The sequence below is a fragment of the Psammomys obesus genome, unplaced genomic scaffold, assembly GCF_907164565.1.
Source record: "Psammomys obesus unplaced genomic scaffold, mPsaObe1.curated_primary_1811, whole genome shotgun sequence".
NCBI lineage: Eukaryota > Metazoa > Chordata > Mammalia > Rodentia > Muridae > Psammomys > Psammomys obesus.
Genome location: NW_026585644.1, coordinates 12,927,476 through 12,940,711, shown reverse-complemented (window position 1 = coordinate 12,940,711; position 13,236 = coordinate 12,927,476). Strand labels below are relative to the sequence as shown.

Below are 13,236 nucleotides of genomic sequence, written 5' to 3'. Positions count from 1 at the left end.
TGTGTGTGTGTGTGTGTGTGTGTGTGTGTGTGTGTGTGTGTGTGTGTAAAATGCTAGTGCACTGGGAGTTACTGAAATGAAATATTGTGGGAATATAGGTTTCACTGGAAAATAAAAAGATTCCTTAAGTTCAGAAAGGAGAAAGATGGCCACTGGAGTAGAGAGTGGGTTAGATCCAAGCACTCCTAGCGACACTTCACAGGTGTCTGCCCCGTGTTCCACTCTTCCCGTGTGGGCTGCTCGTGGTTGTTTTGAGCCCCCAGATCTAAGTATCTGCTGAATGTTGAGGTGAGCTTGTTCTGAAAATGGTCCGTATCACTTGGAATGCTTGTGATTTTAACCTCTGACTGGCCCCTGAGCTGCTGGAATGTCAGTGAGGATAAATAACCCTGAACAAACAGCCAGAAACCCAGCCCTTTGGTCCTCCAGCCCCTGTTCCTCTCCTCTGTGAGGTCTCTTCACCCTCCCTCCCCCACTCCAATATTACTTAGAGAACACTGCATGCCTTTGAAAAATCAGAGTGTAGGAATTGATTTTTACATGCAAAACTGCCTGTATCTGGTGAAATCTGTATGCCCTGGTTATGTATGTGCACTGCTAACGGCATTTACATATAAATCCTATTTCTCAAAATGAATGCTTCAGCAAGTTGCTTTGCTTGAGAGGAATTTAAATGGACTATAAATAATTCAGTAAAATTTTTGGTTGAGTCTCTGGAATTCTCAAGGTGAAGTGAATGAATAATGGCATATTTATCTAATCTGATAGGTTAGTGTCTTGCCTTAGATGGCCTGTTAAGACCTGAGAAGACACTGAACAGGTTGCAACAAGCTCAGATCACTGAAGGCCAGGAAAACTCAGCTATCACACAGCTGACTGCGAGGCTACAAAAGGTAAAGCGGAATGTACTGCAGGTATTTCATCTTCTCCAAACTAACCTGAAATATATTCTGAAGGTGGGAAACACAATTGCTTTTGCATATGATAATTTCATTCTTGCCCCGACCCTCTGATGGAATTGTAATGAAGCTACCTTGAGATTTTTGGTGGGACTTTGCGCGTATTTAGTGTTCTACATTAATGTTAATTGTGTTATACTAATATTGATGGAATTGTGCATCGGATGATTGTACTACAGAATCCTTCTAAGCATGACCCAGGACAGGGGTGAGGGGTAGGAAGAAGCATGTAGCAGGTGCTACTGTCAGCATAGGGAACTAAGACTCAGAGAAGTCATGTCACTGTCCCAAGTCACACAGCCACTTACAGGTAGATTTGTGGACAAGAGCTGCTCAGTTCTGGTTGAGAACAGAGTTTAAAACTCACAAACTGGCCACTTTGCTGATGGTTTTTATCAGCTGTAGGAGTTCCCTGGTGGAGTTTTTGGGGTCACTCACGTATACTATCATATCATCTGCAAATAGTGATAATTTGACTTCTTCCTTTCCAATTTGTATCCCCTTGATCTCCTTCAACTGTCTTATTGCTCTAGCCAGGACTTCCAGCACTATGTTGAAGAGATATGGAGAGAGTGGGCAGCCTCGTCTTGTCCCTGATTTCAGTGGGATTGCTTTAAGTTTCTCTCTGTTCAGTTTGATGTTGGCTATAGGCTTGCTGTATATCGCCTTTACTATGTTTAGATATGTGCCTTGTATCCCTGAGCTCTCCAATACTTTAAACATGAATGGATGCTGGATTTTGTCAAATGCTTTTTCAGCATCTAGGGAGATTATCATGTGGTTTTTCTCCTTCAGTTTGTTCTTATGGTGGATTACATTGATAGATTTCCGTATATTGAACCACCCCTGCATACCTGGGATGAAGCCTACTTGGTCATAGTGGATGATATCTTTGATGTGTTCTTGTATTCGGTTTGCAAGTATTTTGTTGAGTATTTTTGCATCAATGTTCATAAGGGAGATTGGCCTGAAATTCTCTTTCTTTGTTGGGTCTTTGTGAGGTTTAGATACCAAGGTGACCGTGGCTTCATAGAATGAGTTTGGTAGTGTTCCTTCTGTTTCTATTTTGTGGAATAGTTTGAAGAGAATTGGATTTAGCTCTTCTTTGAAGGTCTGGTAGAATTCTGCACTGAAACCATCTGGTCCTGGGCTTTTTTTGGATGGGAGACTTTTGATGACTGCTTCTATTTCCTTGGGGGATATAGGACTATTTAATTGATTTACCTGGTCCTGATTCAACCTAGAAACCTGCCACAGAGGACCTCTGAAAGGCTCTGCCCTGCAGACTATCAAAGCAGACGGTGAGACTTATGGCCAATTGTTGGGCAAAGTGCATGGAATCTTATGTAAGAAGTGGGAAATAGTAAGATCTGGAGAGGACAGGAACCCCACAAGGAGAGCAACAGAACCAGAAAATTTGAACACAGGGGTCTTCCCAGAGACTCATACTTCAACCAGGTACCAGGCATGGAGATAACCTAGAACCCCTGCACAGATGTAGCCCATGGCAGTTTAGTGTCCAAGTGGGTTACATAGTAATGGGAAGAGGGACTGCCTCTGACATAATCTGATAGGCCTGCTCTTTGATCATCTGAGTGGAGAGCAGCCTTACCAGGCCACAGAAGATGACAATGCAGCCACTCCTGATGTGATCTGATAGACTAAGATCAGAAGGAAGAAGAGGACCTCCCTTATCAGTGAACTTGGGGAGGGGCTTATGGGGGGATACAAAGTGAATAAAGTGTAATTAATAAAATTAAATTAAATTAAAAAAACCTCACAAACCATTGAACTAAATACACCTCCTGGTTTTAAGATTGCTGCAGCTTATCCCAAGTGAAGCTGAAAGGTTCCAGGTTTGTAGAAGCCAGCCCCCTTTTAACCAGGAGATGCCAAAAGACCAGGAAGGCTTAACCCCGCGGTGTGATGGATGTCCATCTTCTGTCATTGTGCTCTTCCTCACAAGGTCCCTATGTCTAGGCTCTATTTATCTATCAAGCACCCTGAGGAGAAAAGCAATAAAGAACAGAAGGGGAGGCATGAAAGAAAGTAACCATGTCAGAAGAGACTGTAGAATGGGGGTGGGGGCAGCTTTCCCTTTCCAGATACACACTCTAGAACAATGGGAAATGGAGCCAGAGCCACCTTGCTCTGTGGCTGATTTGTACTGCAATGCCCCACAGTCAGGGAGCAGCGACAGGGACTCTTTGGACCATAAAGTGCAAAGCGTTTACTATGTCTCTGTTTACTGAAACAGTATTCAACCTTTGGCTATAGAAGAACTCTCACTTATACCTAAGGACGTGGATTTTCATATCGTAGAAGATGGTAGACCAATACCTTAAGGAATGTTTCTTAGTAGAAAAGAACTAAACAGGTAACACAGGATGTCAATAAGAAACTGAAGTTTCCCCAGAGGCCAGAATGACAGGCAAGCATAAGTCCAGAGAGCTCAGCAAGTGCTCACCTCACAAGGGCAGCAGGTATCTGCCAAAGTCAATCCCTCTTTCCCCCTTTTTCTCTCTAGCCAATCAAATTGCCTCTGGGTAGGACAGTACTCAGTCTCCTACAGGAATTGCAATCCACTGTTGGCTCTTATGCTGGCTAGTTTCTAAGTCCTCTTGAAAGAAGGCAACTTCTTAGATTTATGGTTGTGAGCCTAGCCTTTAACAGCTGAGCCATCTAGCTCTCCAGCCCAGGAGGCAACTTCTTTTGAGAAAATGCCTCCCTAAGATCCAGCTATAGGCCAGCCTGTAGGGCATTTTCTTAATTGACAGTTGATAAGGGAGGAAGGGCCCAGCCTATTGTGGGTAGTGCCACCACTGGGGCGATGGTCCTGGGTGCTGTAAGAAAGCAGTTTGAGCAAGCCATGAAAAACCAGCCAGTAAGCCATACTCCTCTTTGGCCTCTGCATCAGCTCCTGCCTCCGGGTTCCTGCCCAGTTTGAGTGCTGCCTTGGCTTCCCTCAATGGACTGTGACTCAGAATATGTAAGCTAAATAAACCTTTTCCTCCCCAAGTTGTTTTTGGTCATGGTGTTTCATCACAGTAGGAAAGTAACTAAAACATTTGTCATATGAGTTTGAAGTTAGGATTCACAATACCAAAGCAGCCTCTAAACCCAAACTAAAAATATCATAAAAAGTTGTCCTCAGATGCCTGACAGCGGCAAGCAGAAATGCCCTCTGAAGGACCTTGAGCCAAGCTTCTAAGAATCAACGGTACAGAGTATGACCACTCAGCCAAACACAGGATACAGTCAGATTTGCAAAACAGTTAAACAGGAGCTCTGGATACAGTCAGTGGAAGGAAAGAATGCAACATAAGAGGTTCACTATTGTTGTATGGGAAAATGTGGAGGCTACCTGGAACAGACAGAGAATAGGAAAATGTATTCTTCTTTATTCAAATGATAAACACATTACATGGGTAAAAAAATAAACTAGAAATATGTATTCACTCATATATATAAGTATATATAAAAGTATTTAAAATATATTTTAATATGTCCATATCTATCCCTTATATATATAATGTGTGTGTGTCCATCATATGGGAATGTGCTATTGTGCATGTGCTATATTTACACACGTGTGCACATGCATGTGAAAGCTAGAGGTTGACATCAGGTACCTTCCACAATCACTTTTCCTTTAACCTTATTTTTTTTAATTAATTAATTTATTTTTTTTCTTTTTTCTTTTTTATTAGTTACATTTTATTAACTCTGTATCCCAGCTGTATCCCGCTCCCTCAATCCCTCCCAAACCTTCCCTCCCTTCCTCATCTCCTCCCTGCCCCTTTCCAAGTCCACTAATTGGGGAGGACCTCCTCCCCTTTCATCTGACTCTGTTTTATCAGGTATCTTCAGGACTGGCTGCAAAGTCTTCCTCTGTGGCCTAGCAGGACTGCTCCTCCCTTGGGGGGTGGGGAGGTCAAAGAGCCAGCCACTGAGTTCCTGTTAGAAATAGTTCTTGTTCCCCTTACTATGGGAAACCAATTGGTTACTGAGCTACCCCGGGCTTCATCTGAGCAGAGGTTCTAGGTTATATCCATACATGGTCCTTGGTTGAGTGTCAGTCTCAGAAAAGACCCCTGTGCCCAGATATATTTGGTCTTTGTTGAACTCCTATCCTTTCCATGCCATACTAACTCCTCTTTCTTTCATATGATTCCCTGCACTTTGCCAAAGGTTTGGTTATGAGTCTTAGTATCTGCTTTGCTACACTGCTAGGTAGAGTCTTTCAGGAGCCCTCTGCGGTAGGCTCCTGTCCTGTTACTTGTTTTCTCCTATGTCCAATGCCCATCCCATTTGTCTTTCTAAGTAAGGATTGATCATCTTACCCCGGTCCTCTTTCTTGTTTATCTTCTTTAGGTGTATAGATTTCAACATGTTTTAATTATTTTTTAATAATGACAGTTTATTCACTTTGTATCTCAGGTGTAGTACCCTCCCTCCTCCCCTCCTAATCCCAGCCTTCCTCCCTCTTTCTCCTTCCATGCCCCTTCCCCAGTCCACTGATAGGGGAGGTCCTCCTCCCCTTCCATCTGACCCTAGCCTATAAGGTCTTATCAGGACTGGCTGCATTGTCCTCCTCTATGGCCTGGCAGGCTGTTCCCCCCTCAGGGAGAGGTAATTAAAGAGCAGGCCAATCAGTTCATGTCAGAGACAGTCCCTGTTCCCATTACTAGGGAACCCACTTGGACACTGAACTGCCATGGGCTACATCTGTGCAGGGGTTCTAGGTTATCTCCATGAGATAGACTCTCTCACAAGAGCTCCTGGACTCATCTATGCTGGCTGACCTGTGTGAATTCTAGTGATCTTGCTGCCTCTACCTCCCTAGCACTGGGATTGTAGGCATGCAAAGCTTTAATGTAGATGCTAGAAATCCAAGTTCAGGTCCTCGTAGTTGTGCTACAAGAACTTTACTGAATAAGACACACACACGTACACACAAACACACACACATACATACACACCACACACACACACACATACACACCACATACCCCCCCACCACACATACATACACACACCACATACGTACACACACACATACACACCACACGCACACACACCACAAGCATAATTTTCAATTAAAATGTTGTCCAAGGTGTGCAACATTATATTTTGCATAGAATTAAAACTTCTAGTCTGGTGTGGTAGTGCACATCTTTAATCCCAGAGCCCAGGAGGCAGAGATAGGTGGATCTCTGTGTTTGCGACCAGCCTGGTCTACACAGTGAGTTCCAGGACAGCCAGAGCTATATAATGTAACCCTAACTCCAAAACAAAAACAGACTTCCAAACACAAAATACGGTTAGGAATGCAATCTATGCCCAGGATGCAGTATAAAGCCAGCAGGAACGCAGAATGACAAGGAGGAAATTCAGCTAGCTGTCCTGAGGTGGGAGTGGGGATATACATGGGAGCCGCACCCCAGGGCACTGTCTCACTGTCAGAGCTATCTTCCTAAACTGGTTGGTGGAGACAGGGACATTTGTCCTGTTTTTAAAAATGCTTCGAATAACAGGGTTTTGTTGTTGGTTTGCTTCATAAAGAAATTTTATTTTCTTTCTGGTCTTTAACCCAACAAGTTAAAACTCATGCCACAAAAAATGAACACTCAGCTGGACTTAGCAAAGTCCAATAAAACGAATCAATAAACCAAACACCCAAACAACGACAAAAATAAAAACAAAAATAAGCGATAGCTGAAGAACGGAGTCTCTCTGCAATAGGCTCCAGGAGCCAGCCAGCGGGGTGAAGGGTCAAGCTGAATCTGCTGGCTGTCAGGCTGCATGCACTGACAAATTCATTCTCCTACCATTGTCACCGGGGCCCACGCTGCTTCTTTGCAGTCTAATCCTTTAACTACAGTTCCTTGGGTCATCACCCAAAGTTCCGTTAATGGCAGTCCGCACTCAGTGCTATATGTCCATAGGTTCCTAATGTAGAGAGGATCTTGTGCAGTGGGAGACAACAGCCTCTAATCAAATCCTGTCGGGGTGTTTCCTTCCCTCCTACCTGTCCTGGCATGCTTCATGGTGCCCTGGTCACATAGCCTATCTGTCACCATCTTCCTGAACCTGCATACTTAAGTATTTTGTGTTATTAACCTACATTGTGTGTCTCTGCCCTTTGGTTCAGTCCCACAGCATATAATCAGACAGTGAAGGAAAGTCACCCACTGAAGAGCAGATCCAGTTACAAGCACTGGAGTGAGTTAATTAACTGCCTGTGGAAAGTGTCCACTCATTTAACTTGCAGAAAGAACCTATCAACACACCTTCTTAGTAGGAAATCTCTGGTTGGCTGTGTGAATAGGGTAGCTTGCTTACACGGGGAAGGAAAATGTCGGGGCTTTTACAACTGGTTTGTTCACTTGCTTTGAATTCCTAACATGCTGGGTAAACTTTCCATTGCTGGAGGAGCTGGGAGCATTGCTGCAGAGTAGACATTGAGCAAGGGGCTTGCTTCCACCTCCTTCCCAGCTCCATCCTCTTCCCCCAGCCCAGCCTTTGTTCATCTTCTTGCCTCTGGGTTATCAGCCACACAAGCTGAGAATGAAGATTTCCACTTGAATTGCAGCGGAGCTTCATGCCACTCCCCTACTTTCCTTCTTGTCTCCCACTCTCCCACATTTCTCTCTCACCATTTGCCAACCAAATAACATATCCTGTGTCTTCTAAATCTTCCTTGCTCCATCCTTCATCTTGGATGTGCAACTGTTTACTCGACTGAACCAGAGATCAGGGAAGCATAGATTAGTTCATTCTGTCTTCTGTGTCTCCCACTACAAAAGACTAGAAGGCCGCAAACGCTTATGGGCCCATCAATGATGCTTCACTATGCTATAAGAATTAATATTTTATACCTAAAAACTTTGTTTTAATTAAAGCTGGATTTTTTTTTTCAAACTGTTTTTTAAAAGCATACAAATAAAAGCCCTCTTAGAAAACACAAGGGACTAGACAACATCTGTACTTTGGACTACCGTTCAGTCTGTGTTCTTTCTAGAAGGAACAGGAGCATCTTCATGGACATGGCAAGCCTTATAAGTACTTTTCTGATGATGGGAGTATGGCTCTGTTACAGGAGTTTGCTGAGCTGAAAACTCAGTATGCTCTTCAATGTAAGATGAGCACTGTGGGGCTGATGAATGAAACCTTATGAAGAATAAGACAGCTCACCAATGCTTCTGGGAGGCTGACTGGAGATACAGAGGATGAGATAAAGAGGGTAGCAGGTACCTACTCTTTCACCCACACTGCCAATCTGACAGTAAGTAACATCCTAAAACCCCATCTCTCCGCTAGAACTTACACCCATCTTAATTTGTCACTCACATGACTTAGCCTCAGATAAGTGCCCTGAAAAGTAAAGTGTGTGTTGGTCTTGTGTTTGAGCGGCTCTAAAGTCATGAGCCCTCTGCATGAGTTTTCCCAGGAATGAAAAACTGCCCTGATTTGTCAGAACAGCAATTCACTTGGGTCTCCTTGAAATGTCCTTTCTTCAACTTAGTGTTCCCAGCTGGAGTTGAGACAGCTCAAGATATTTTTGCTTGTGAGGTCAAAGATATCACTGAACGTTATTACAATGCCCAGGACAGGACGAGGACTGGAAATGCAGCCCCATTGGTGGGCTGCTGGCCAAGCACGCAAGAAGCTCTGGACCCATCTCCGCCCCTGCATAAATCAGATGTACAGTGTATGGTAGAGGCAGGAGGATCAGAAGTACAAGGTCATCCTGGCTACATAGCAAATGGGAGGCCAGGCTGGTATCCAAACAAACAAAACACAAAGGCCTCAGACTGTGATACTGACCCGTGTCAAAGCTGGTGAGGCTGAGAAACCCGTGGTCTCGACCATTATGCTTATTTTTCTTCTTATGAAAAAGAAAAATCTCTTTTGGGGTTAGAATGATCTAGATTCTTGTGCTTGAGTCCCCTAAACTAGGTCTAAGGTAGAGATCCAGAAAGAATTATTTTTTTCTGAAAAAAGGTTTTGATCAAAATGAAAACTGGAATGTACATGGAATACAGTAAGCATATACTATAAATGATGAAATAGAGAACAGGGCTGTGGGGATGGACGGGTCAGCCAGCCAAGTGTCTTTTCCCTAAGCCTTAGGATGCGAGTTCAGATGGCTAATCTCCACATAGAGGAGACAGCTGCCCATAACCCTAAGTGGGGGCGGGGCAGCCTCTGCAGAGGAAGGAGACAGAACCTTCCTTTCCACACCGATAGTCATGATTTTTCTGGGTAGCACTAAAATATTTGAATTTTAAAAATACCAAATAATGAGTACAGAGCACTCTTTGTACTCATGGTCATATGTATTGTCTCCACCAAGTTTAAAACTAATGATATTTTTATGGGAGGAACAATTCTCAAAATGATAAATTAGGCAGGACTCCTCAGTTATAAATGCATCTTTATTAAAGATACAGCCACTTGTAACATTGCTCAAATATGGATAAAATGAAAATGCAACTTAAGTGTGGGGCAAAGTTAGGGAACCACAAAGAAATACAAAGCTATTACCATTAATTATTTTAGGTGAAATGGAAACTGAAATTTACTCTTATACAGTTGTCTAAAATGAGGAATGTTTCTGGATTTTTTTTTTTTTATCATTTTTTGCAGTTTCCTAAAACCTTTTCAAGGCAAATGGTAGGGAAGCCTCAAGAAGGCAGGCAGGGGAGGGGGTATTTTATCTTACATTGTATAGCCAAAACCATGAAAGTCAGTTCAGATACCCTCAGACCTTAGTCTTTACTGTTGAGGCAAAAACATGGGAAGCCTATTTCTGTCTATGCTTCGTGTCCAAATTGCTTCCATTTTGCTGTGTTGACTGACACTTGATAGTTCAGGAAATTAGTCTGGAAGAGAAACTTAAGCTAGCGCCTTCCCTGAGTACCTGAGAGTCTCAGACTTCTCCGGGGGAGCTGAGATAACACACCCCACTCCCTTTCCTCTTTTTCTTTAAGGCAGCTTCTACAGCTCAACAGAACAGAAAAATAAAACAGGGTTTGACTGTCATTCCCATCCTGCCACTTGAAAAGCGCCCACACATCTATTAGGACAGATGCCCACAGGCCTGCAGCCTGTGGAGATTGGAAAGAGACAGCAAGCACGCTTGCCATTACTCAGGGTGAGGTACTTACAACCGAGTCCTCCCCATTAGCTCCTCACTACATGGCAACAGCCCAAGTTGGATAGCTTAAAATGACAGCTGTGTCTCTATTGCCACTGGGTTGTCCCGGTCATTCTGCACAAGCCATCTGGAACACCTGAGTATGATCAGAGGGACAGTCGAGACAGGGACTGACCTAAGATCCAAGCGTGGCTGCTTCATGATCCCCTGAGGATGAGCACAGAAGATGCAAAGCTGGCCCCTGAGGCCCGGCAACACCATTATCCCAGGATCCATTGGTCAAGACAACTCCTCAAGTCAGCCCCGGTTTAAGGGTAGGAGAGTATAACGGGCACTTGCTGCTTTGTGGGTTCTTCTTCCTTCCACCCTCTCCATGCCTTTTCTTCCCTTTCAACCTCCCAACACTAGATATGAGAAAGAAAAGGGTAGAGAGGAAAGAGGTCCCTGAATAAAGTCAAGGGTCCGAAAGGGGCTGACTAGGAGCCTCGAGCTCCTTGGGGCAAGTTTGATCTTCGCTGTGAGGATACCTAATTTCTTTTTGTTGTTTTTTCTTTGTGCTGACTGCTAAGCAACTGCAACCAACAACCCGCCATGCCTCTCGGGGCCCTATCATTTATATACCTCTCTGAAAAATTCCCAGAATTCCATGTGCCACACAATGGCAGAAACTATCTGCAGCTGGCAAAACCACACCTCTGCCAAAGCATGAGGCAAATTACAGTCAGCCTTTGTGAAGTAACCCCATGTCCCCACACCTGAGATTAAAGCAAAAAACATATTCATATAACATGTTTTTAAAGAAACCAAAATCCCAAAGTTCTCACTACAGGAGAGAAAAATAGATTCCAAGTCTTTTTCAAATTATTCTTTTTTTTTTTTTGCATTCATTTATGTATTTGTGCATGTGTATGAAGGCAGGAGAGGAATCCTTTAGCATCTCTGGACCCACGAGGTAAGAGAAGCAAGAATGTTACCAAAGCTGTATGAATCATGTTAGGAAGAGCTAGAGCTGAGAGGAAAGAGCTTCCGAATGCTGTGCAGGGGTGGAGAATGTCTGCTGTATGTTTCAGTATGGCCACCCATCAGCACATTCCTCCAGCCACGTGAGCATGTAAGCAGAGAGGTAGAGGAAGCCTGATGGAGCCATTATGGAGGTTAACATACCAGGACACTGAACAAGATGGAGAGTGGAAATGAAAGATAGCCTTCTCGGTCATATCAATTTACCTGGTAGGAACATGGCGGTCCCTTTTCACACAGAGGTCCAGGGTTGGATCAGCTTTTTAACTCCAAATGGCCCACTTGTGAAAATGTCTAGTGACGGAGCACTGTTTTCACAGCAGCTCTTCAGTCTTTGAGCAGCAGTGGCTGCTGTAACATTCCTCTTTATATTCAGACACAAAAAAAAATATCTTCCTTCGGCAAGTTTTTATCTGCTGCTTTTTATTTTATTTCCTCAGAGTAGCAGAGAACACATTCACTCTGGTTTCTACGCTGGCTCTTCAAGTACGTGAAGATAGCTATGTCACAGGCTAGGAACCTTTTTCTTGCTGCATGAAACGTCATGACAGCAGCTCCGAGAATGCTTTCCGACTCTTCTGTGGCCTAGCCTGCATGCTAGTCTGACAATCACTCCTAACTAGCCTAGTCTTAGGTGTCCTCTGAACAATGAAGAGAGGCACCTTTACTTTCTTGCTTTCAGAAGGTCCACTTCTACCTAAGGTTTTTAGGGTTTCTTTTGAAACAAACAAACATCTCGTGTTATTATCCATGCTCTCTATCCCTTATTCTGTAGGTTCTTCATCAAGGTTTATTGGAATTCCCAAATAATTGTTGAATGGCAACAGTTATTAGACAAGTACATGAAGGGATAAATCGATAATAAATTAATCAATGGGTAAATGTAGAGCCAAAAGAAAAGTCAATTTTCTGTCACAGTTCAGAAACTTTCTCATCAGTAGGACATTTCTGAAAAATTGGAAAATTCCAGAGTTCCCTTGTTCACTGTTAAAGTGGTAAAACAAAATACTTTGATTTGGAAAAATATCTACAAGCGCACTCAAAGCTGCACAGGCCTTTTCATTTCTAATAAACTCTGGCTATGAATGGCTTCTTTAAATGCCTTTTGATACAAAATGTTTGGACAAATGTGTCAGTTTTCTCTGATTTATGGTGTGAATTTTTTGAGATGTCTGGTAAAGAAAGATTTTATTTTACCCACTGAATCAAAACACATCACAAAGAGACACACAAATCTGTCTTCATAATGATAAAACCCAGGAAGGACCTATGAAGCAGACATACACCATTCTTTTCATCTTCTTTCAGATTTAGAAAAGATAGATTTGCGTCTAGGTAGACAAAAAGTTGACCAACTGAAACTGGAAGATCAAGTTGTCCATTAGAAATGAAATTGTTAAGAACTATGCCACCTGCTAATTATAGGCAAAATCCACATGCAAGAGCTTGTGCCTGTATTTCTGGCTTATTATTTTTCTTTGTGGGGCCTTGGTTGTCCTGGACTCACTTTGTAGACCAGGCTGGCCTCGAACTCACAGAGATCCACCTGCCTTGGATTACATTGCGTGTGCCACTGCGCCCGCCCTGTCTCTGGCTTCTTAAGCCCAAACCCGAGAGCTGTGTTAAACTGGTGGAGCACTGAGGTCAATATCTTCACCATCCCTACTTGGACTGCTCAGTGTGGCTGGAGGGAAAAACTGGGTCAGAGCAAATGTCAGTGTCACTTCGTGGTAGGAGCCAAGGAACGAGGCTGTCTGCTTCAAAAATCCTGTGTGCATTCTTTTGTTTTCCACAGTTTAAAACAATTGCTTTATCTGCCAAGTAAAAATCTAAGTAAATTCTCCACTCACTAGCCAGGCTCAGTGGTGCACACCTGTAATCCAAGCACTCAGGGAGGCAGAGGCAGGTGGATCTCTGTGAGTTCAAGGCCAGCCTGGGTTACAAAGTGAGTCCAGGACAGCCAAGGCTACACAGAAAAGCCCTGCCTCAAAAAAAAAATCTCTGCTTACCAATAATCATTGCCATAAGTGAATATAACATTAAGTAATGATTTCTAATGCTAGGAAGGAATACACGCATACATACGTACATACA

The 13,236-nt window shown here is 43.3% G+C and overlaps 1 pseudogene; it reads left to right on the top strand.

The window, feature by feature from the left end:
* Positions 1-12,561, top strand: part of LOC129687329 (laminin subunit beta-4-like) — a 119,922-nt pseudogene extending 107,361 nt beyond the window's left edge.
* The last annotated feature ends 675 nt before the right edge of the window (positions 12,562-13,236 follow it).